Here is a 27,145-nt window from a genome sequence, read left to right as displayed (position 1 = left end):
CCAGGGAGCGGGCACGGGCACGGCCACGCCCCCCCGGGGTGCCAATCGCCCCAGGCACCCCCGGGGAGCAGCGGCACGGGCGCGGCCACGCCCCTCGGGGTGCCGATCGCCCCAGGCACCCCCGGGGAGCAGCGGCACGGGCGCGGCCACGCCCCCCGGGGTGCCGATCGCCCCAGGCACCCCTGGGGAGCAGCGGCACGGGCGCGAACACGCCCCCCACGGCGTGCCGATCGCCCCAGGCACCCCCAGGGAGCGGCAGCAGGGGCGCGGCCACGCCCCCCGGGGTGACGATCACCCCAGGCACCCCCAGGGAGCGGGCATGGGCGCGGCCACGCCCCCCCGGGGTTCCGATCACCCCAGGAACCCCCGGGGAGTGGCATCAGGGGCGTGGCCACGCCCCCCGGGGTGCCGATTGCCCCAGGCACCCCCGGGGAGCGGCCACGCCCCCATGCCACGGCCCCCCCGGGGTGCCGATCGCCCCAGGCACCCCCGGGGAGCGGCCACGCCCCCCATGCCACGCCCCCCCGGGGTGCCCATCGCCCCAGGCACCCCCGGGGAGCGGCCACGCCCCCATGCCACGCCCCCCGGGGTCCGATCACCCCAGGCACCCCCGGGGAGCAGGCACGGGCGCGGCCACGGCCCCCCCAGGGTGCCCATCGCCCCAGGCACCCCCGGGGAGCGGCCACGCCCCCCATGCCACGCCCCCCGGGGTGCCGATCACCCCAGGCACCCCCGGGGAGCAGCTACACGGGCGTGACCACGCCCCCCTGGTGCCTATCACCCCAGGCACCCCCCGGGAGCCGGCACGGGCGCGGCCACGCCCCCCCGGGGTGCCAATCGCCCCAGGCACCCCCGCGGAGCGGCAGCAGGGGCGCGGCCACGCCCCCCCGGGGTGCCGATCACCCTAGGCACCCCCGGGGAGCAGCTGCACGGGCGTGGTCACGCCCCCCGGGGTGCCGATCACCCCAGGCACCCCCGGGGAGGGGCAGCAGGGGCGCGGCCACGCCCCCCCGGGTGCCTATCGCCCCAGGCACCCCCGGGGAGGGGCAGCAGGGGCGCGGCCACGCCCCCCCGGGGTGCCGATCACCCCAGGCACCCCGGGGAGCGGGCACGGGCGCGGCCACGCCCCCCCGGGGTGCCGATCACCCTAGGCACCCCGGGGAGCAGCTGCACGGGCGTGGTCACACCCCCAGGGGTGCCTATCACCCCAGGCACCGCCAGGGAGCGGTCACGGGCGCGGCCACGTCCCCCGGGGTGCCGATCACCCCAGGCACCCCAGGGGAGCAGCAGCTCGGGAGCGGCCACTGGGCACCGCCATCTTGATTTTATCAACGGTAGACAGGCCACCCGGAGTCCCGCCCTCAGCCTCCGCTGGCCCAATCATGGGCATAGCGGAGGTGCGGTCAATTTGCATGTTTCTCTATTATAAGGTAAGAAGATAGAGAGGCAGAAACAATTCCCAATTCATTCATAAGGCCAGTTTTACCCTTCTTTCAAAAACAGATAAGGACATCATAGGAAAAGAGAATCACAGAACCATATTCCCCATAAACACAGAAAGAAAAATTGGTTAAGAATACATATATTAGCAAGTAAAATCCAATAAATATACAAAAAGAATAATGCATTACCATTATGTAGAAGTTTATCCTGGGAACTTAAGGTTGAAAAAACTCAATGTAATTCATTATGTTAATACAATCCTATATAATAAAAGCCTAAATGCTAAGTGTCTGGTTGTCTGGTCAGTCATTCAACCAATCAAAGTGTAATATGTTAATGATATGCTAAGGTTGCTCAACCACTTGCTACGACATGCACTGACCACCAGGGGGCAAACAGTCATCTGGACGACCAGTCACTATGACATGCACTGACCTCCAGGGGGCAGACGCTCTGACTGGTAGGTTAGCTTGCTGCTGGGTTCCGGCCCATTGGGACTGAGCGAGATGGGCTGTACATGCCCTGGAGCCCTCCTGCAGCCCTTCTCTGGCTGGTCAACTTCCCGCGTCCCTCCCCAGTCCCAATGATGCACTGGTGGGATCCTGCGGCCTGGCCTGTGCCCTCTCGCAATCCGGGCTGAGGGACCTCCCCCCGCCCCATGAGTGCATGAATTTTGTGCACCAGGCCTCTAGTAAAGAATAAAACCATACGATCACTTCAGTGGACACACAAAAAAATATTTGAAAATAATTCAACACCTTTCAATGATAACAATTCTCAGGAAACTAGGAATGGAGGCAAGCTTTTTCAACCTGAGAGGTGACATGTATCTGATAGAGTGGTAGCCCTGAAAAAGACAGGTGAACAGGTATATTTTGGAAAAAGATCCACTAGACTTCCTGGAGTGGTGGTGAAAGAAAACTTGCAGGATATTTGTGCCTATCCAAAACATCCATGGAAACATTTAAACCATACCCACCCACCAACTTAACCCCATGGGCTATGACCAGCTAGGAAACTGAAGCAAGCAGAATTATTATTGGTATTATTGGCAACACAGCCACAACGATTATTGAACCAACAAAAAAATGATAGCATTTTTTTTCTTTATTGATTAAGGTATCACAAATGTGTTCTTATCCCCCATTGCCCCCCCTCCAAAACCCCCCACGCATGCCCTCATGCCCCTGGTGTCTGTGTCCATTGCTTAGGCTTATATGCATGCATAAAATTCTTTTGGTTGATCTCTTCCCCTTACCCTGCCCTCCTCTACCTTCACTCTGAGGTTTGACAGACTGATCGATGCTTCTCTGTCTGCTTTTGTTCATCAGTTTATGTTGTTCATTATATTCCACAAATGAGTGAGATCATGTGATATTTTTCTTTCTCTGACTGGCTTATTTCCCTTAGCATAATGCTCTCCAGTTCCATTCATGCTATTGCAAATGGTAAGAATTCCTTCTTTTTTACCACAGCTTAGTATTCAATTGTGTAGATGTACAACAGTCTTCTAATCCACACATCTGCTAATGGGCACCTAGGCTGTTTCCAAATCTTAGCTATTGTAAATTGTGCTGCTATGAACATAAGGGTGCATATATCCTTTCTGATTGATGTTTCTGGTTTCTTGGGATATATTCCTAGAAGTAGGATCACTGGGTCAAATGGGACTTCCATTTTTAGTCTTTTGAGGAAACTCCATACTGTTCTCCACAGTGGCTGCACCAATCTGCATTCCCACCAGCAGTGCACAAGGATTCCTTTTCCTCTGCATCCTCGCCAACACTTGTCATTTGTTGATTTGTTGATGATAGCCATTCTGACATGTGTGAGATGGTACCTCGTGTCATATTGATTTGCATCTCTCTGATGATTAGTGACTTTGAGCATGTTTTCATATGTCTCTTGGCCTTCCTTATGTTCTGTTTAGAAAAGTATCTATTTAGGTCCACTGTCCATTTTTTGATTGGGTTGTTTATCTTTCTTTTGTTAAGTTGTATGGGTTCCCTGTAAATGTTGGAGATTAAAACCTTATCGGTGATAACATTGGCAAATATGTTCTCCCATGCAGTGGGTTTTCTTGTTTTGTTGATGGTTTCTTTTGCTGTACAGAAGCTTTTTATTTTGATGTAGTCCCATTTGTTTATTTTCTCTTTAGTTTCCATTGCACTAGGAGCTGTATCAGTGAAGATATTGCTTCGGCATATGTCTGAGATTTGCTGCCTGTGGATTCTTATAATATTTTTATTGTTTCCCATCTTATGTGTAAGTCCTTTATCCATTTGAGTTTATTTTTGTGTATGGTGTAAGTTGGTGGTCTAGTTTCATTTTTTTGCATGTATCTGTCCAATTTTACCAACACCATTTATTGAAGAGACTGTCTTGACTCCATTTTATGTTCTTGCCTCCTTTGTCAAATATTAATTGAGCATAGTGGTTTGGGTCAATTTCTGGGTTCTCTATTTTATTCCATTGGTCTGTATGTATGTTCTGGTGCCAATACCAGGCTGTTTTGAGAACAGTGGCTTTGTAATACAGCGTGGTATCTGGTATTGAGATCCATCATACTTTGTTCTTCTTTCTCAGGATTGCTGCAGTTTTTTGGGGTCTCTTTTTATTCCAGATGAATTTTTGGAGAGTTCATCATAGGTCTGTGAAATATGCCAATGGTATTTTAATAGGTATTGCATTGAATCTATAGATTGCTTTGGGTAATATGGACATTTTAATGATGTTGAGTCTACCAATCCATGAACATGGCATGTTCTTCCATCTGTTTATGTCTTCCTCTATCTCTTTTTTCAGTGTCCTGTAGTTTTCAGAGTACAGGTCTTTTACGTCACTAGTTAAGTTTATCCCTAGGTATCTTAATTTTTTTGGTGCAATGGTAAATGGGATTTTTAAAAATTTCTCTTACTGTAAGTTCACTATTGGTGTATAAAAATGCCATAGATTTCTTGGTGTTAATTTTGTGTCCTGCACATTGCCAAAATCATTTATTAAGTCTAATAATTTTTTCATGGAGTCTTTAGGGTTTTCTATGTACAGTATCATGTCATCTGCGAATAATGACAGTTTTACATCTTCTTTTCCAATTTGAATGCCTTTTATTTCTTCTTCTTGTCTAATTGCTATGGCTAGCACTTCCAGGACTATGTCAAACAGGAGTGGTGAGAGTGGGCATCCCTGTCTCCTTCCTGTTCTTAGGTGAAATTGTTTTAGTTTTTACCCATTGAGTATAATGTTGGCTGTAGGTTTGTCATATAAGGCTTTTATTATGTTGAGGTATTATTCCTCTATTCCCATTTTGCTAAGGGTTTTTATCAAGAAAGAGTGTTGGATTTTGTCAAATGCTTTTTTTGCAAAAATTGATATGACTATATGATTTTTATCTCTCAATTTTTTTATGTAATGTATCATGTTTATTGATTTGTGGATATTATACCATCTTTGCATTCCCACGATAAATCCTACTTGGTCATGGTGTATGATCTTTCTTATGTAATGCTGAATCTGACTTGCTAGAATTTTGTTGAGGATTTTGGCATCTATGTTCATGAGGGATATTGGCCTGTAATTCTCTTTCATTGTGTTTTCCTTATCTGGTTTTGGTATTAGGGTGATGCTGGCTTCATAGAAGGAGCTTGGAAGTGTTCCTTCCTCTTGAAATTTTTGGAATAGTCTGAGGAGGATAGACTTTAGTTCTTCTTTGAATGTTTGGTAAAACTCCCCCGTGAAGCGGTATAGCCCCAGGCTTTTGTTTTCTGGAAGCTTTTTGATGACTGCTTCAATTTTTTCCATAGTCATTGGCCTATTGAAATTTTTAGATTCTTCCTGATTGAGTTTTGGAAGGTTGTATTTTTCTAGGAATATGTCCATTTCTTCCAGGTTGTCTAGTTTGTTGGAATAGAGTTGTTCATAGTATTTTTTTCATAATCCTTTGTATTTCTGTGGGGTCTGTTGTTATTTCGCCTCTTTTATTTCTGATTTTGTTTATTTGGGTCCTTTTTCTTTGCTTCTTGGTGAGCCTGCTAGAGGTTCATCAATCTTGTTTATTCTTTCAAAGAACCTGCTCTTGGTTTTATTGATCTTTTTTATTGTTTTCTTGGTCTCTATGTCATTTATTTCTGCTCTGATCTTTATTATATCCTTCCTTCTGCTCACTCTGGGCCTTTCTTGTTGCTTTCTTTCTAATTCTTTAAGTTGTAGAGTTACGTGATTTATTACCATTGTTTCTTGTTTTTTGAGGTAGGCCTGTAGAGCCATAAACTACCCTCACAGGACTGCTTTCACTGTGTCCCATAGATTTTGGATTGTTGTGTTTTCATTGTCATTCATTTTCAGGATATTTTTAATTTCTTCTTTGATCTCTTTGGTAACACAATCATCATACTAATAAAAGGGTAATATGATAATTAGACCAGGAGACGGGACATCTTTCTACCATCCTACTTCATTCCAGACAAAGCCATGGTGGTGGGGGCTGAGGCAGAGGCGGTTAGGGGAGATCAGGCCAGCAGGGGAGGGCAGTTGGGGGCCATGAGGCTGGCAGGAGAGGGCAGTGGGGGAGCATCAGGCCTGCAAGGGAGTGGTTAGGCAGCGATCAAGCTGGTAGGCAGGCAAGTGGTTAGGAGCCAGCAGTTTCGGATAGCAAGAGGGATGTCCGAGGGGGTCCCGGATTGGAGAGGGTACAGGCTCTGCTGAGGGACGCCCCTCCCCCCCCCCATGTATGATTTTGTGCACCGGGCCTCTAGTTGTTTAATAACATGCTATCCAGTTTCCAAGTGTTTAATTTTTTAAAATTATTTTTATTGTAGTTTCTTTCTAATATTATGCCATTGTGATCTGAAAAGATGCTTGATATGATTTCAATCTTCTTGAATTTGGAGAGACTTTGCCTGTGACCCAATATGTAGTCTATCTTTGAAAATGACACATGTGCACTTGAGATGAACCTATATTCTGTGGCTTTGGGGTGAAATATTCTGAAGATATCAATTAAGTCCATCTGATCTAGTGAGTCATTTAGTATTGCTGTTAATTTGCTGATTTTTTGTCTAGAGGATTTATCCAGTGATGTCAGTGGGGCATTAAAGTCTCCTACTATGATTGTATTGATGTTGATCTCTACCTTGATATCTTCCAGGAGGTTTTTTTTGTTGTTTTTTGTGGGTTTTTTTGGGTGCTCTGGCATTGAGTGCATATATGTTTACCAGGGTTAATTCCTCTTGTTGTATAAATCTCTTTAGTATTATGTAATGGCCTTCCTTATCTCTTATTATGGCCTTCACTTTCAGGTCTATTTTGTCAGATATATGTATGCTACCCCAGCTTTTTTTTTCATTTCCATTTGCCTAAAAGATATTTTTCCATCCCTTCACTCAGTCTGTGTGAGTCGCTTGTTCTGAGGTGGGTATCTTGTAGACAGCATATTTATGGCTCATGGTTTTTTTTATCCATTCAGCCACTAAATGTCTTTTGATTGGAGCATTTAGTCCATTTACATTAAAGTTATTGATAGGTACTTGTTTGTAGCTATTTTTATTTTTTGTGCCTGTGTTCCTTCTTCCCTTTTTATTTCTTCCTTTACACCAGTCCATTTAGCATTTCTTGCATTGCTGGCTTGGTAGTGATAAACTCCCTTAGCCTTTATTTATTTATTTTTTTTGTCTGTGAAGCTCCTTATTGCCCCTTCAATTTTGAATGATAGCCTTGCTGGATAGAGTATTCTTGGATTCAGTCCCTTGCTTTTCATCCCTTTGTAAATTTCCTTCCATTCCTTTCTGGCCTGATGTGTTTCTGTTGAGAAATCATTTGATAATCTAATGGGAGATCCCTTGTACATAACTTTCTGTCTCTTTCTTTCAGCCTTTAAGATTCTCTCTTTTTCCTGAGTGTTTGTCATAGTAATTACCATGTGTCTTGGTAGGGGTCTTTTCAGGTTCATCTTGTTTGGGACTACTGTGCTTGTGAGATTTTTTTTTCTTCCCACATAAGTGAAGTTTTCTGACATTATTTCTTGAAATAAGTTTTCTAACCCTTTTTTCTCTTCCTGTCATTCTGGCACCCATATTATGCATATGTTTCTTCTTTTCATGTTGTCCCAAAGCTCCCATAGGCTCTCCTCCTGTCTTTTAATTTTTTTTCCTCCAATTTGATGGCATTTTTAATATATTAATCTTGTAGACCTGAAGTGGAAATAAATATTATGGACTATTTGAATCAAGGGATGTTTTATAAACATGGATGTTTGGGGCAGAACCAACTACAAAGGACTGTTTGGCATGGATCAAGTGTACCCATGGACATTTTGAATAGTATTAAATTTCAAGGACCATTTGATGTGGATCAAATGTCTCTGTGGACATTTTTGGAGAGGACAAAATGTCCACTAATGGAAGGGACATGCATCATTTCCCCTTGGGTAATGATGATTACCCATACAAATGGTTTGAGCAAATAAGTAGGCGATGATGCCATTACCTTAAATGGGGAGTCATCTAAAAAAGGAGGTGACCCTATGAATGTTTGATATTTTAAAAATCTTCTCTTTTATATATATTTATTGCTTGACTTCTCAAGATTCTATTATTTAATGATCATACTGTTTGAATATAGGAGAGGGTCTATAGTTAAATGTGGTTTGCTATCACACTTCACAATTGGGTGCTGATCTCTAATATTTTAAGCAGCCATTTTCTTAAAGTGAGACTTCTAATACCAAAATATAAGATTACACTTGGAAAGATACAATTTCATTAATTATTGGGATATAAGGTTTAAGAAAGATATGTTAGATCTGATGAGCAAGAGTTTTACAATGTTACATAAACAATCATTGGCCAGTCCTGACTCCATTTTTCTAATTTCTTTAGAATCCTGACAAAATACAGTCTGAAACAAAAAGGAATCATTTTTTCAACTGGTTTCCTGGTGATATCTTGTCTGTCATGAAATTAGTTCATTAAAATTAAACCATTCATTGTTATGAAGATTAAGATGGCTTGAAATTAAAATTAACCACCATGGAAGAAGAATCTCCTACACCTATGTTTATGGGCATAAGAAATCCCAGGAGCTTGCAACCCATACAATGCTGCAGAATTTAAACCAACAAACTTGAAGTGACAAATCAGATTTAAAGCTCCATAGTTGACAGAAATTTTAATAGAACTGGTTTTTCATAATCTACTGAAGTCCAGGAGCAAAGGGCCCAGAGCCTACTCTATACTCAAACCACACCTGGCTCTAGTTCACAAGCCTCAGGGGAAGAGCTGTAGGCAGCAGGCCAGAGCATGGTTTCCAGAGCATGATGGGAGCATTGCCAGTCAAATATCGGTATTTTGTAGGTAAAATTTGGCACCCAGAAACATTTTATTAAGTAAATTATCTCCTTCAGGAAAGGAAAGGCATGAGTATAGATAGGAGCAGACACTTATTTCAAACAGTGCTGAGTGGACACAGCAGGTATTCAGTGATTTTTGCTTACTGATGTATTCATTGCACCAAAAGCATTCAGGGAAAAAGGTACATAATTCCACATATTGAAAATACCTCATGTTGCCATAATATTTGCAAATAATACTATAGATTGTTATGTGATATAGAAGCATTATTAGCATAACTAGAGGTCCAGTGCACAAAATTCATGCACTGTGGTGGGGTGTCCCTCGGCCCTGCCGGTACCCTCTCCAATCTGTGACCCCTCGGGGGATGTCCGACTGCTTGTTTAGGCCCGATCCTTGTGTCCTCCCCTGCTGACCTGGTCATCCCTAACTGCCCTCCCCTGCAGGCCCGGTCTTCCCAAACTGCCCTCCCTTGCAAGCCCGTTCAACCCCAACTGCCCTCCCCTGCCCTCCTGGTCACCATTAACTGCCCTCCCATGCTGGCTGGTCACCCCTAACTGCCCTTCCCTGCAGGCCCAATCACCCCTAACTGCCCTCCTCTGCTGGCCTGGTCACCTCTACTGTCCTCCCCTCTGGCCCAATAACCCCCAACTGCCCTCCCCTGCTGGGCATCTTATGGTGGCCATTTTGTGACAACAGGAGGGTGGCCATCTTGTGACCACATGGTGGTAGCCATCTTGTGACCACATGATGGCAGCCATCTTGTGACCACATGGGGGTGGTTATCTTGTGCGAGGGCATGACAGTCAATTTGCATATCACCTCTTTATTATATTGGAAGGAAGGAGGATTAGAAACTACAAAATAATGTTTTGTTAATTTTTTATATAATCTTTCTGTGGCTTTTTTTTTCCATTTAGAGTTGCACATAAGACCATTCTTGGTTACTACAGATTATATAACATTTTATTTTAAACTTATTTTTATTGTTGAGAGTGTTAAAGATGTCCCCCATTTTTCCCCTTTTCTCCCCTCCACCTGGCTCCCACCCCATGCAGGCCTTCACCACACTATTTTCTATGTCCATGTATATATGCATATAAATTCTTTGGTTAATATCCTCTCACCCAGCCCCCCTTCTCTCTGAGAATTCTCAGTCTGTTGCATGCTTCCATGTCTCTGGATCTATTTTGTTCCTCAGTTTATTTTGTTCATTAGATTCTGCATAAAAGTGAGATTGTTATATTTGTCTTTCTCTGACTGGATTATTTTGCTTCGCATAATATCCCCAGGCCCATCCATGCTGTCTCAAAGGGTAAAAAAGAGTTTTTTTGTTTTTTTTATAGCTGCATAATATTCCATTGTGTAAATGTACCACAGCTTTTTTTATCCACTCATCTGTACGTGGGCTATTTCAAGATCTTAGCTATTGTAAATGTGAGTCGAGAAACCATAAAAATCCTAGAAGAAAACATAGAGTAAAATCTCAGACACCTGATGTAACAGCATTTTTGCCAATATATCTCCAAGGGCAGGAAAAAAAAGAAAGAAATAAACAAATGGCAATACATCAAATTAAAAGGCTTCTACACTGCAAAAGAAACCATTCTCAAAATGAAAAGCAAACCACTGTATAGGAGAACGTATTTGCCAATGACACATTTGATAAATGGTTAATTTCCAAAATATATAAAGAACTCATACAACTCAACACTAGGAAGACAAACAATGCAATTTAAAAACGGGCAAAGGGCCTGAATAGACACTTCTCCAAAGAGGAACTACAGCTGGCCAAGAGACATATGAAAAAATGCTCACAGTCACGAATCCTTGCTCTCTAATTTCAAGACAGACAAAATATATGACCAAGTCTGATAGAAATTAGCATGCACACATGTCTACACACACACACACACACACACACACACACACACACACACACATAACTAGCTGTTTCAGGTTAAATATCCTTATTCTTCTAAAGAAGTTTTAAATCAGTGTCGGAATTTAAATTTTTAGGAAAACATGACTAACTTTCTTGGGAAGTTTGGGGTAAAGAGAAAACTTTATCTGTGAGGAATCACTACCCAGAGGATACTGTCCACACTCCATGTTACTGAACTCCATCCATGCAGTAGATAGAACTTAGTGGAATTATAATGTAGTTTGGGGAAATGACCATTTCTAAAGTGCTGAAGTTCCCAACAAGCTCCAACAGCAAGGCAACATGTGTTTGCTTGTTCTAGTCCATGGTCACTGCCTTAGTTCAGGCCTTATTATTCCTTCAGGATTAGTATGTAAAATCACCCAGGGACTATCCACTGGGTAAAATTCAATCTCTTTATTATGACCTCCAAGGTCCTTCCTGGTTTGTTCTCTGAGTACGTCCATCAGACTTCTCACAGAACTCGCCCCCCCGCCCCCCCCCCCAAACCTAAATCCCAATTGCTAAGAATTAGGTGCCATTTAGGTTAACTCTACCTATATACATTCTATTTTCTGTCTTTGGAATGCACTATTTTTCTTTGCTTGATTAACTCATTTTTTGGTGTTCAACACTCAACTCAGTTACTATTTCTTTCAGTGAGAGAACTTTGCTAATTCTAACCCACCTTAAGAATTTATTGCTGTGTGTGTATCATATCACACTGAATTGTATTTTGCTGCTTTTCTAAAGTCCCATTAGCCTACAAGTTTCCTAATGGCAAGGACCTGTTTACATTTGTATTGGTTTCCTTAGCATATAGTACACCTTCACTAAACTTTTTAAAAAACTTTTTTATTGATTTCAGAGAGAAAGGGAGAGGGAAATAGATAGAAACATCAATGATGAGAGAGAATAATTGATCGTTTGACTCCTGCATGGCCCCACTGGGGAAGGAATCTGCAATCCGGGCATGTACTCTGACCAGGAATCAAACTGTGACCTCCTGGTTCATGGGTCCATGATCAAACACTGAGCCACATCGACTGGGCCCTTCACTAAATTTTTAAACAATAAATAAATTGACACTAAAGGACACTGAAATAAAAGCCAGTATGTTATTGCTGTTAGAAAGGAAATGGTAAAGCACAAGTTTCAATTATAAAGAGAACTTTAGGCAAAAATGGGTAAAATCAAGTGAGAAAAATATAGAGCAAAAATGTGGGTCTGAGGTGGTCACATGAATCCATGACTGGTGATCCTAAGCTGGATGGACCAGGATGGCCTGTGGAGGGACAAAAGAGCTCAGATGAGAGAGACTCAGATACAGTGCTCCCTGGATGAGATTTTGCTGTATATGATTTACAGTCTGAAATTTCTTAAACTGGTATATACCATACTAGTTGACTTGATGATGAAATTTTTTTTTGAGCTACATTGACAGCTATAGATCCTGAACCCACCATTTACTTGCTGTATGCGCATAAGCTTTCAGAAGGTCTTTCCTCTCACCTACAATGTAGGCAACCTGTCTGTGTGAGTTGTAGTGAGGATTAATAATGATGCATTCAATGAATGTAATACAGATCCTAACAGGGTATTTATTAACAGCTCTATTAGTCAGGGTTCTCCAGAGAGACAGAACCAATAGGAGTCTCTCTCTCTCTCTCAACTCAGGAAAGCTGGTGGTACAGTTTGAAAGCCTGAGAACCAAGAGCATCAAGGGCAGAAGAAGATCAATTTTCCAGTTCAAGCAGTAAGTCAGAGTTAGAATTCAACTTTTCTCTACCTTTTTGTTCTATCCAGGCCCTCAAGGGATTGGATAATACCAACTTGTATGGGAAGGGTCATCTACTTTATTTGGTCCATCAAATCGACTTTTTCCAGAGACACCTTCACAGATACCCAGAAATAATGTTTAATTGGTTGCATGGGAATCCCTTGGCCCTGCCAACTTGAGACATAAAATTCACCATCACAGCAGCTATTGTTACTAGTAGCGGTAGTAGTGTTAGTTGTTATTGTTTTCATTATAGAAGTAATAATTTATATATATATATATATATATATATATATATATATATATATATAATTGATTTTTTACAGAGAGGAAGGGAGATGGATAGAGAGCTAGAAACATCGATGAGAGAGAATCATCGACCAGCTGCCTCCTGCACACCCCCTACTGGGGATGTGCCTGCAACCAATGTACATGCCCTTGACCGGAACCGAACCTGGGACCTTTCAGTCCGCAGACCGATGCTCTATCCACCGAGCCAAACTGGTTTCGGCTAGAAGTAATAATCTTATCTAAGGAAGAGAAAATTCTTGGTTCTTTGGGTGTCAGTAGGAGAGTTAGCTGAAGGTAGAGATGAGAACTCTTTTACTGAGAGTCTACTATGCACTTTTATTATAGGATGTGGGTCATTTCCTCCTTTTTGAAATGTGCTGCTCTTAACAGTCTGGGCTATCTCAAGCATACCAGTTGTTGTATTACAGATTAAAAAGAGAGAAGGATCATGGCTATTCTGACTTCTTCATTACCATATGACTAACATGCTAGAGTAATTCCTCCTCATTAGGAGCATTCCAGCAATTGGGCATCTTCTAACCCCTTGGTTTCGTGACCATTTTGAGACCACCAGAAAAAAGAAACAGAAAAGAGAGAAGTTATAGTAGACTGGTTATAGAACACTAGAGGTCTGGTGCATGAAATTTGTGTACTCTGGGGCAGGGGTCCCTCAGACCGGCCTGTGCCCTCTCACAGTCCGGGAGCCCTTGGGGGATGTCCGTCAGTCGGACATCCTTTGCGCTGCCGCAGAGGCGGGAGAGGCTCCTGCCACCACCACTGTGCTCACCAGCCATGAGCCTGGCTCAGGTCTTCTGGCTGAGCGGCGCTCCCCCTGTGGGAGTGCACTGACCACCAGGGGGCAACTCCTGCTTTGAGCATCTGTCCCCTGATGGTCAGCACATGTCATAGCAACCAGTCGTTCTGCCATTCGGTTGATTTGCATATTAGCCTTTTATTATATAGGATTTTTCATTCTTCTTGAGTTTGATGTGCTACAAAAGTTTATACACAAGGTAAATAGCATTGCCTTGCCAGGATATTTTTTTGCAACTCTCCTTTAATTCAAGTTTGAAGCAGAATATAATAATGAAACACAAGGCCACTGAACAATATTCAAATACCTGTCTGATTGTAAACCTCATTAAAAGCCACAGGGCTCTTATGATGAGCCAGTACTTTCTGTTTGACACCAAGACAATGTGTGCATGACCTTCTCAAAGAACCAGCTGGAAATACAACTTATCAAAAAGCGGGGTCAAAATTATGAACCAGTCTATAGAGTACAGACAAAAATCTCTAGCATTCTAAGAGAGCCAAGAAACAACAAACCAACTGCCTGCAGTAGCATCTATTTAATGATTAAAAGGAAAATACTGAATTTCTGTGGTAATCTATTCTTGCAGCTTTTATAGCCACCTAATCCTACCATCTAGAAGATCTCAGTAATAAGAAAGAAATAAATTTTATCATCAAATTTATATAGGATATTCTTTCCATTTTACTTTATTACTTTAGTAAACACTAGACATGTTTTAAATTAAATATAAAAAATGATATCTCCCTGATGATGCATTTTAAAGTGATATGTTTATTAACACAAAGAGGGTACTTTATGGAATTACACTCATTGCTGTACAAATTAAAGTAAAAAATAGGACAACATATTATCAAAGGCCTGTACTTATTACTCTATATAATTCATAACATAGCAGATTTTAGGAAAATTACACCTATACTAATAAAAGGGTGATATGCTAATTAGACTGGGTCAACCAGCCATCTTCCGGACATCCAACTTCCTTCCGGACAAAGCCATGGTGGTGGGGGCCAAGGCAGAGGCTGTTAGGGGGGATCAGGCTGGCAGGGGAGGGCAGTTGAGGCGAGATCAGGCCAGCAGGTGAGGGCAGTTGGGGGCAAGATCAGACCAGCAGGGGAGGGCAGTTGAGGGAGAGATCAGGCCGGCAGGGGAGGGCAGTTAGGGGCGATCAGGCAGGCAGGAGAGAGCAGTTGGAGGTGAGATCAGGCCAGCAGGGGAGAGCAGTTGGGGGCAAGATCAGGCTGGCAGGGGAGGGCAGTTGGGGGTAACCAGGTTGGCAGGGAAAGGCAGTTGGGGTTGAGATTATGCCGGCAGGGGAGGGCAGTTGGGGGTGAGATCAGGCTGGCAAGGGAGGGCAGTTAGGGGTGATCAGGCAGACAGAGGCAGTTGGGGCTGAGATCAGGCTGGAAGGGGAGGGCAGTTGGGGGTGATCAAGCAGGAAGAGGCAGTTGGAGGCAAGATTAAGCCAGCAGGGAAGGCAGCTGGGGGAAACCAGGATGGCAAGGGAGGGCTGTTAGGGATGAGATCAGGCCGGCAGGGGAGAGCAGTTAGGGGGCAACCAGGCCGGCAGGGGAGGACAGTTAGGGGTGATCAGGCAGGCAGGCAGAGAGGTTAGGTGCAATCAGGCAGGAAGGCAGAGGCAGTTAGAGGCAATCAGGCAGGCAGGTGAGCAGTTAAGAGCCAGCAGCCCCAGATTGCGAGAGGGATGTCTGACTGCCCATTTAGGCCCAATCCTGGTGGGATCGGGCCTAAATGGGCAGTCAGACATCCCTCGAGGGGTCCCAGATTGGAGAGGGTGCAGGCTGGGCTGAGGGAATGCTCCCCTCCCCCGGGCACAAATTTTGTACACTGGGCCACTAGTGTTTCTGTAAAATGCCAACCCACAGTCTTTGATTGAGATTATTCTTTTATTAATTTTTAAAAACGTTTTATTTATTTCAGAGAGGAAGGAAGAGGGAGAGAGAGAGAAACATCAATGATGAGAGAGAATCATTGATTGGCTAACTCCTGCACACCACCTCACTGGGGATCGAGCCCACAACCCAGGCATGTGCCCTTGACTAGAGTCAAACTCAGGACCCTTCTGTCCACAGGCCAACACTCTATCCACTGAGCGAAACCAGCTAGGGCTGAGATTATTCTTTGAAGTTGCATGTTCCTCATCCTAGGAATTTGGAGTTTTAGAATGTCATACCTGTAAAGTCAAATACTATTGATGCTGTTGCCCAACCATGATCTTGAATAATATACTAATCCAAAATTCCATGTAAAGCAAAATGTGTATATGGCAACACACACACACACACACACACACACACACACACACACACACACACATATATATTAGTAGCCCTGCGCATGAATCCATGTGCCAGTAGCTCTCTGCGGGGCATGGCTGCTCCGCACCCACTGCCCAGAGGCCCATCAGTGGCTGGGCGTGGAACGCTTGCCTCGTCGACGGGGCAATGATGCAAGTGTTCCACACCCTGGCCTGCCCAGAGGCCCATCTGTGGCTGGGCACGAAACGCTTGCCTCATCGCTGGGGTGATGACGCAATACTCACCCCCCCCCGCCCCGGCCGCTCTGTGCCCACTGCCCCGAGGACCTCTGTGGCTGTTCCTCCAGGCCTCTCATGCTGCCCGCTCTCAGTGGCCACCCCCCTGGGACTGGGGGACTCCGGCGGGGCTGACAGGACTGGGCACAGTCATGTTGTGGCTATGGGAGCTGCCATCTTTGTGACAGAGTGACAGTTAATTTGCATATTGCCCTTTTTTTTTCTCATAAGGGCACTGAGGTATTTATAGGTACATGTATTGTCCCATTGTCTTGATAATATAAGTTGAAGTAGATTATATATACTTTTTACCTATTGAAATAGAGGCAAAAGGATTTTCCTAAAGTTGACCTTGGTACGATTATCATGATGCTTTATGTATCCACCAGTTAAACACTTGTCCTTAGCTGTTCCTCTCTCTGTAATATTAAACATCCAATCAGAAACAATTTTTTATGCATAGAACATCTATACTTCTATGATTCTTACCCATGGTTCCAAAACACACACCCAAATTAAAATGAGCCTCTCTCACTTGTATATATTAGTGATTTTCCTAATTACATTATAACACCCATTGCTTTTTATCACATATTTCATGCCATAGCAGTTCAGTTTAATAGGTTCTCTGAGACATCTTTGATTAGGGAGAGCCACTGTAAAAGAAAGCTTAGAGAAATAAAAAATTCTATTTCTAAGCACTAAAGTATAGAGGCAAACAGGCACTCATTGGTGAAGGTAACAACTATTGCTGCTATCACAATGAGGTATGGTATTTGGATTAAGTTGAAAGAAAAGCATTTTTTTAATTATACAGCTAAATGACAGGTGACAATTTGATCTGCTCAATGTAGTTTATAGATAACAAGTTTATTGTGCTTTTACCCAATATTTTCTTCCCCTCCCTTGATAACCTCTCTGATTGAATGTTGAGAACAGCAGCCTTCCAAAGCGAATAAACACACAGGAGGCTTAACTTTTCTTAATGACCTTTCAATGCAAAGCAAAAAGGGCAACAGTTAATGTTACTCACATTGAAGCTGACAAAGAATTTGGGTTAAACCTAAATGACAAAGGCTTGTTGTTGAGGTCACTTCTTAATTGACTTTCCTGACATTAATGCTTGTTATAACCCAGACAACTAGTTTTAAAGTTGCAGTTCTTTCTTCAAAGCCCTGCTTATTATAGGTAAGATATCTAAGATATCTGTCAAAGACAGAGGTCACTGCTTTCTCAGTTACATGAATAGTCTAAGAAATAAACCTGCAAATGTTGCTCATGCTTTCACAAGAAACATATTTTGCACTTTTTATCTAAACTAAATTGAAATTTCAAGCTAGAGCTCTGAATATACATCTAATGAACTTCAGGTCTTTGGCATTCCTTGATTGTCGCGTATGTTAATATCCTGGGTGTGTTTGCAGGGCCTTCTGGTCTACATGTGTTATCAGGAGGCACTGTGGTGAGAAGAATGTTCACTGGACTCACTGGGCTGACCAGAGTTGCAGTATCCTCTCTAACATTCAGCATTTTAAAAACTGGCTTTGAGAAGCTACTCTTCAACTTTGCCTAAAATGTCATGGGAGTCTAGTAGATAAGGTCCTGTCACTCAAACTGTTTGAGTCTCAGTTTTTTTATTTATACATTTATTTGTATGAATGATCTGTAAGTGTAGTATCAACACTGATACTATATTTCCAACATGTTTGTCCCCTGTCACCTTAGCTAAATTGTCTGACTTTCATGTTAGATAGAATAGTCTGCTCTCTACCACACCTTCAGATTTGGCAAACAAGGTTTTAAGGTAACTTAGACAATCCAAGGCATGCTCATCTTTCTTTTCCAACTAGAATATCTTTTTTTTTCCCTCTTATGCCCCTCAGAAGAAAGAACTGTACATAACTTTAAGTTCAAAGAATCATACAATCTTGGGCTACAAGTCATATACTCCAACTGGATTTCTCATTGACCATTCAAATTAGTTGTATCCCTGCCAAGAAGTCTGCTAGACTTGTGCTGTTCAATTGGGTGTCACTAGCTACATGTTGGCACTTAGATTTAAATTAATGGAAGTTAAATAAAATAAATATCCAATTCTTTGATTATAGTCACCATATTTTAAGTGCTCATACACTGCTGCATGTCACTAGTGGCTTCCATATTGGATAACAGAGGTATAGAGTATTCCCCTCATAACAGAAAATTCCATTAGACAGTGCTGATGTAAATTAAGTTTTAACACTATCATTACAGTAAACTCCTTACCTCCCAAGACTATAGATGATGTGTTTAGAATATTATTTTGTTAGGATTTTTTTCCCATATATGAAATCAAACTTTTACCCCTTTGTCCTAGCTTCATTGCCTAAACAACACTACGAATCACCTGTTCTTCTACATGGCATCCTTTCAAATATTTAAAAAAAGTTGTCAAGGCCTCTTCCTGGCCTCCTTATATACGGCTCACTCCTATATGTTAGGTGTATGGCAGAATTAGATGACTTTGCCCTAAAATTCTGAAACATGACTTTTATTCTGAGTCACAAATTTTTAAACCTAGGCCACAAGTATATACATGTATAAATATTTTAAATTTAAAAAAAAATTATGTAACCTCCAAATTCTCCCTCCCTGATCCTGGTTATCAGGCACAGAATAGGCAATTAATAAATACTGGTTGAATTAATAAATGAAATAATTTAATTGGGCATATTGCTCTTAATATATTAATTCTTGCTCTTGTTTTATAATCTTCCCCATGCAGAACATTAAAAACTCTTCTAATTATAAAATAATAATATTCACCATAGACATCCTTAAATATACACAAGAAAAAGTAACCAAGATGTGGTTATTTTTAACCTAATATATCATGTGCATTGTTGCATGTCATTGAGGAAATTCCTAATGGCTTCTATTTCTTTATTTTCTTTATTGCATTAGATTTTATAATACTTCATTTTGTATTATTTAATATTTAAATTGTGGACTGAATTCTGTCCTCTCCAAATTTATATGTTGAAGCCCTAATTCTCAGTACCTCAGAATATGACTGTATTTGGAGATAGCACCTTTAAAAATATAACTAAGTTAAAAAGAGGTCCTTAGTGTGGACCCTAATCCAATATGATTGATGTTCTTATAAGAAGTGGCGACTAGAATACAGACAACAAAGACTGAGGGCTGACCATGTGAGAACACAGTGAGAAGGCAGCTTGTGCCAATCTGCATGTCAACAATTAGGCCTCAAAAATAACCAAACCTGCTGACACTTTGACCTTGGCTTCTACCTCCCACAATTGTGAGAAAATACATTTTTGTTTTTTAAACCATCCAATCTCTGATATTTTTATATGACAACCCTAGTAAACAAATATATTTTGTGTCCATTTTTTTATTTTTATAAATAAAGTTATTATTTTTTTTAAGTTTTGTGAGCATCTGATCATTTTCTCACAAAATTTTATAAAAATTGTTTTAAAACTTTTATGAAAAAGGCTTTAGTATATATTTTCAAATTGTCTCACTAAAAGCTATACTTTAAAAACATGCCAATATTTTTCCCAATTCAATAAGCAAAGAAAGCAATTACATTGCTCTGTGTTTAATTTTGCATTCTTAAAATTTAAGTGAAGTAGAAATTTTTTTGGATGGTTATTAGCTATTGTTATTTGTGGTAGTGTAATGCAAATGTAAATACATATTATTTAGTTTTGCATGTATTTTAATATGTATATTTGCATATGATATATATTCCCTGTCCTTGCCTTTATCACTCAACATTACTTTGATATTGGTTTACATAGTAGTTAGTGTATCTTTACTAATGAAATATTTTATTCAGTATGACTATATTGCAATTATATACCTATTTCCTTTTTTAAAATGCTTAGGTTATTTGTTTTTATTTTTTTAATTATGAACATAATTATTATGAGCATACTCGTCTCTTTGCACCAAGAGCAAAATTTTGCTATGCTATATATCAACTTTTGTTGTCCACTGGCAAAAATGTCCCCCGGGCCTATGCAAAATATAGGTATCCTATATAATAAAAGGGTAATATGCAAATTGACCCTAATGTCAGAATGACCAGAACAACCTATCACTATGATGCACACTGTCCACCAGGGGGAATATACTCAGTGCAGGAGCTGACCCTTGGTGGTCAGTGCACTCCCACAGGGGGAGCTCTGCTCAGCTACAAGCCAGGCTGATGGCTGCAAGCGCAGCAGCGGTGGCAGGAGCCTCTCCTGCCACAGCGGCAGCACTAAGGACGTCCGACTGCAGCTTAGGCCAGCTCCCTGCAATCAGACATCACCTGAGGGCTCCCAGGCTGCCCGAGGATATCTGACTGCCAGCTTAGGCCTGATCCCCTGGGGAGCAGGCCTAAGCTGACAGGTGGACATCCCCCCAAGGGTCCCAGACTGCAAGAGGGCGCAGGCTGGGCTGAGGTCCCCTCACTCCCCAAGTGCACAAATTTTTGTGCACTGGGCTTCTAGTTTCAAAATAAGACTCTACCCCAAGTTTGAGAGTAAATCAATTACAGAGCCTTACAGAATTATATGTGTCTAAGGTTTAGACTTTTACTAGTATTTCCAATTTCCAAAGATTTCTAAAATCCACCCCCCCCCACGAAATCAGTCCTGATACATACAATATTCCCAAGACATAAAAACTGATTTGTAACTATTTTCTCTCTTTTCTGCGTCCAGCGTGGCTAGAGAGTGGGTTCAGTTCCAGAGTAGAGGAGCTGGGGATTAAGAAATAAAAGAAAGAGACAAGACAAAGAAATAGAAAGAAAAGCTGGGGCCAGGTGGATCACTGCCCTCTTCTGAGGGGAGAGACAGTGACCCTGATACAGAGTGTTTATTTTATACCCCCAAATACCAGGAAGTTTCACCAAAAGTCAAGACAAAGGAGATTATTTGCATTCTTAAGTAGGCCGGAGCATTCCTGGTGCTTGACTGGATTTACATATCAAAACTCACTACCCAACACCTGGGCTGAAATGAAGGTCAAGTTGATAACAGCTCTTGCCTTTTTGGCAAAGCCTGTTCCCAGGGCGTGGCTTTGCCTGTCGCATTGGGCTCAGCTGACAATTTAAAGAAATGTCCATGTGCCTTCCCAGGCACTCTCTACACTGATTAGCTTTCTCTCCTCAGAAAGGATTCAGTTGTGGCTATATTTCTGGAAAGAAGTGAAGTTTTTGAAGAAGAATTTCAGAAGTGAAGTAATAAGTGGCACAGAATGCCCAAAATATATATCATATATAAACAAATATGTTCAATAGTATCAGGATTGCAGAGCTGCATTTGCCCTTCGTTGATGATTGGACAGCAGCACAAAAGTACAGTGAAATAAAGAAAATATTCTAAGGTTTTTCCAGAATGTGTGGGTGAGATACATGCAGCATCTAAGACTGAAAAAAAACAAAACAATATTGTCTTCTGCCTCCCCTCCCTGCTGGGATGGTAGTAATCATCCTCCATGGTTTACCCTTTTCTTTAGTCACTTCTTTAGTATTTGTCTCTAATAATGTTTAGCCACAACTTGTTATTGCAATCAAAGGATGTAATCAAACATAAAAATGTGAATAGCGGCTATGCAAAAGAAGAATTTATTTGCTCATCACAGAACCACTAACAGCTATTTTGACTTTGGCCCCATCATCTCATTTGCTCTTCCTCAGGATGGGGCTCTCATCCTTTCTTCTGCAATGACCACAATCATTGACTTTTTCCCCCTTGTCACCTGCAAGGTAGGAAAAGATCAGTCATTTAAATAATCACTAACTCTAAAAAAACAAGATGGTAGGAATCTCCATTTGATGAGTGATTATAATACGCCTTTCAAATTAATTCAGGTCTAGAGTCCTAGATCTTGAAATAAAGGCAGAGTGGAAATGTCAAACATTATGTTTTCACAAATATAAAAGTGGCACACAAAGTTAGTGCTGGTTTACAAACTACTTGAGGTCAATGCTTTCAAATTTTTCATCATTATGTATTATGCAGTTGGGTAAGTCACTAAATTCTCCGATTTTATATTTTCACTTTGGCAATAATAAACATGGAATTCAATTATTATGTTCACTCAATAACCTGAATACTTGTCTTCTTGATTTATGCTTATAGAAAGGCAAGTGGACAGAAGTCTGGAATGTTCTTCTTCATGTTAAGCAGAGCTACTTTGATCTGTTTCATATACCAGTATTGGATTAGATGATCTCTAAGGTGTTTTGCATGGTCTCTAAATCACCTTAGAAAACTCAGGCTGTTTTCACCTTAGAAAACTCCAGCTGTTTTCTGGCAGATTGGAATCTTCTTGGGAATTTAAACAATCCCAGTGTTTAGAACAAATCCTCAGAGATTGTGGCTTAATTGGCCATGATGGGGCCATACCAGCAATAATATTTGAAAGCTCTCCAAGGGATTATCTGCAAGTAGGGTTAAGAAACCCTGCTCTCAGGGTTTATGAATACAGGATGAAGTTGGGACTCCTGCTTTGTCCCTTTACGTTAATCCACATGCCAAACACCCATAACCATTCAGTCGGGAAGAAATTAGGCAGCAGACTTGAAAGAAATTGACTAAATATTTCCTCTCATTTGTAATCTCTCTGGCTAGAATTTTTATGAAGATAGATTGTTATAAAGTGATTTTGATTAGCAGAAACTGCTGTATTCCTAGGTCACTGAGATGGTGAACAGGGGACTGTCTGGGAAAAGTTAAACTAGAATGAATAGATTCAGTAAACTTCAGTGCAGACTTCCTAGATCAGTATTCCAGTGCAGGGTTTCAGCAATAACGATGCCATTCTTTGCAAATGTTTGTGGGTGAAACAGCAAGAATCCATGAATTAGTGGCAGTTTCATTCTCATTCAATATATACCTAGTTAGCCTCTGGTTCAACAGCGCTGGCCATTCAGCTGACACTTGTTGACCCTTTGCAACCCCAAACTTTGCAACCTAGACAATCTGTCTTCTCTACATACATAGCAACTCTGTAGATTGTTCATTAGTTCTAGTAACATTTTCCTCAAGACATGGGATCCATCTACATCTCATGTTATACAGAGATGTTCTCTGAGAAATTTTTATCAAAGAATTGTGTTAATACCATTTCTATTGCTAAAAAAAAACCACACTATTTTACACAAAAGTTTAAGAAAAACCATGAAAACTTTTTTTGTAATATGAATATATCTATTATGAACATAAGTTTGATTAAATAAAAAGTTGACTTTTTATTACAATACGAGAGGACTGATGCATGAAATCCGTGCAAGAGTAGGCCTTCCTTCCCCCAGCTGCTGGCACTGGCTTCCCTCTGGCACCCGGGACACGGGCTTCTCTTCGGCTGCTGGCAGGCAGCCCTGGCTTTGTCCGGAAGGTCATCCGGAAAGATGTCCAGTATAATTAGCATATTATGCCTTTATTATTATAGATGGAAACATATTTATAAATGCTAAATAAAATAATAATTGTTTATTTTTAATAATATATTAATTACTCATAATCATATATAATCTGAAAACTAGCTTACTAAACATAGAAAGTTAGAAATTGATACTAATAAATGGGGAAGAGTATGAAAATGGCAGATAGAATCATTGAATAGTCAAGGAATGTCAAAGAACAGAATCATATCAGACACCAGTATATACATCCTTATTTGAAATCAGAAGCTATCTTGAAAGGGATGATTAGGGCTGATTCAAGGCTGCTAATATGATGTCAATTTTTTACTTAACACCCAAATGCTCAGATTTTAGGTTAAATTGAGGTGTAGGAAAGGGTCGATTTGAGAATAGAAGTGGTAAAAAAGCACTAAGATGTAATAACTAAATATAACAATAATAATGCTATCATTTAAAATCACTATGTGTCAAGTATTAACAGATATAACAGGTGCTTTATATACCTGATCTCATTGATTTATTGTCCTGGTGTTATTGGTGAAGAACTGCCTCTTAGATATTAAATTATTAGCCCAAGTACATGCAACTTCTGAATGACAGAGGTAACATCAAACCCAGGTGTGCCTGTTTTAACTTTCTGTACATAATCAGTGAGTATAATTATTAGAATGCATGGCAAATGCTATATGAAGCTAGGATCTATTTGGTGTTTTTAAAGAATTGGTAAACATTTTGGAGAAAATAAGCCATTTATTAGCTATTGACTGTGTCAAACTCTATTTCTTAATTTCCAAAATGAATAATAGCATTTTCCTGAAAACATATTTAGGCTCACTTAATGAGATTCCTGTAGTCTCTATTTCTATGAACGGCACCAATCCACCCCACTACCTACCTAGAGGTCATTCTGACCTCATACCCATGTCTAATTAGGCCGTCACGTTCAATTATTTCCTCTTCTAAATAGTTCTCATATTCATCTCTAAATTTCTGTCTCACTTACATGCATTAGTTCAAACCCTGATCAATTCTTACCCAAATTATTCTCACCATTCTTTAATTCATTCTTTTCATTGCTATGAAAAAGATCTGTCTAAAAGGCTAATTTGATCAGTTACTTTTCTGTGATTCTATAATCAAGCTTGTACTATAATCCAGCAACTTCACTTCGATAATATACTTCTACAGAAAAGTATACATGTGTTCACCAAATGACATATACTAGAATGTGCATAATGACTCTATATAAAACAGCTAAAATTTAAAAACTATCTAAATGCCTCTCTTTAGAACGGATTAAAACATTGTGACATATTCACACAATTAAATATTATATGGCAATTAAATTAAACTAAACTACATACAAGTAAAATGTACAAACATTTAACTTAAATTTGAAAACATGAAAAACTAAGCTTGCTTTTGGAAATCAGGACTGAGATTATAAGTGGAGGTTGGGGGTAGAATCAGGAAGAAGCTGCTGTTAGTGTACCATTTTTCTGCCTAGGTTCTAATTACATACGTGTGCTCACATGAATTTTTATGGAGTAATCACACATAATATGTTCACTTTTCTTTATGTATGTTATATGTCAATAAAAAAGAACAAAAATTCTTCAATTCTTCTCCATTGCCTTTCATCTTTGCGTCTCTCTTATATGTATTGTATTAGTCAGGGATCTCCTGAGAAATACAACCAATGAAATGTTTATAGAGAAAGATAGATTTTCTTTTTGACAATTAAGTCTTTATTGCAAAGCTGCATATATTTTCAAATTATATTTGCCTGGCTGGTATTGCTCAGTGGTTGAGCTTCAACCCAGAACCACGATGTCACTGGTTTGATTCCTGTTCAGGGCACATGCCTGGGTTGCAGGCTCGATTCCCAGTAGGGGGCATGCAGGAGGCAATTGATTGATGATGTTTTTCTCCCAACAATATTTCTATCTATATCTCTATTCCTCTCCCTTCCTTTCTCTCTCAAATCAGTAAAAAACATAAAAAAGAATAAACCTTCTATAAAAAAAAAAGTGCAACTGATTTCTAAATACTTATTTTAAAAATACCATATTTAACGAGAGAATAGAATATAAATGTTCACTTAGAACAGGATTTTCAACCTTTTTCATCTCATGGCACACATAAATTAATTACTAAAATTCTGCAGCACTATCAAAATATATATGATATAATAACATAGTATAATATAAACATATAATATTTTTGATGATTTAACAAAAAATAGGTATAATTTTGATTAATTCACACCTGACAATTATTGTTGTGTTGGCTGTTGTCATTTTTTTTTAATTTGACAATCTAAGGGAAAAGAGGTCAGTGCCCCTGACTAAAATAGTTAGATATTGCATGTTTTAAAAATTTTTGTGACACACGGGTTGAAAATCGGTGACTTAGATGCATAATACATACATTTGGAGGGATTGTCCACACGGGAACTGACTGTTGTGTGCAGCGTGTGGAGGAGGAGGAGCTCCCGCCCAGGGAGAGGGCTCTCCTGTATCCACTGGCCTCAGGGTTGTCAGGTGGAGGGGGAGGAGGGAGGCACAGCTGGCAACTGGGGAGGCCTGAGGGGAGAGGAGGTCCACTCCTGAGGAGGGGTCCATCAGGGCTTGGCTCTTGGCCTCCTGGAAGCTTTGGAAATGCAGCTTGTGATGCGGGGATTTTCACAAACTCCTCCAGGGAGTTGAGCATCTTTAGCATCGCTGCTATCTCCTCCTCTTGTCTTGAGCGTTTGGGTGTCTCTTCCTTCAGTTCATGAGCCAGGGAAGTAGTTTCCTGACTCAGCATCCAGTAGGTCACGGTCCCTTTCTGTAGGTGTCGCTAAGACCGGGCACATTTAATGGCTCCTTCTCACGCCTGGCATCATCTAAGGATGACTTGATCCCTGTGCACTCCTCTCTCGTTGGGCTGTACTTGTCAATGAGGTGGCGCTCTTCTCCATCTGTGCAGCCAGTGCTTTTGTGAGTTGTGCTTCACATCTTACATAATGTCGATTCCCAACAGACCGAACAAGTCTGATTATATATACGAGACCCACCAAGAAGCCAATAACAGGTGAATACGCCAACGTCTCTCAGGGAGTACGGGGGCCATTAAGCCTGGGCTCAGGTGTGGGAAGCAGCTCTAACACCATCTCTCCCAGTTTCCCAAAAATGCGTCCAAAGCCCAGATCCACAGAGGACTGCAGCTCCTCCATGGACCATTGGTACAGCAGTTGTCCAGTGTCCATGGAGTTTCCAGTCCGGTGACACCCCAACATTCCACCCGAAACCAGCCTGCAAGGATGGAATGGCCCTGCCTGGTTATCAGTGACAGGGTTGGAGTGGAGGAAGATTTGTAAGTAAAATAGCCTCATCTCAGTGACTACCCAATGATCATTCTCCTTCATCTTTACCTGTGTGTTTGTGTATCAGTATGACTTAAATTATAGTGAAAATAGCAATCTGAAGTGTGTGATTTGATACATTTTTAAAAATTTACATTTCCCTATGGTACCCAACAACCTTATGTATGCAGGCATACCTTGGAGATATTGTGGGTTTGTTC

The sequence above is a fragment of the Cnephaeus nilssonii genome (assembly GCF_951640355.1).
Source record: "Cnephaeus nilssonii genome assembly, chromosome: 3".
NCBI classification, from domain to species: Eukaryota; Metazoa; Chordata; class Mammalia; order Chiroptera; family Vespertilionidae; genus Cnephaeus; species Cnephaeus nilssonii.
Note: the sequence above shows the minus strand (reverse complement) of the source record.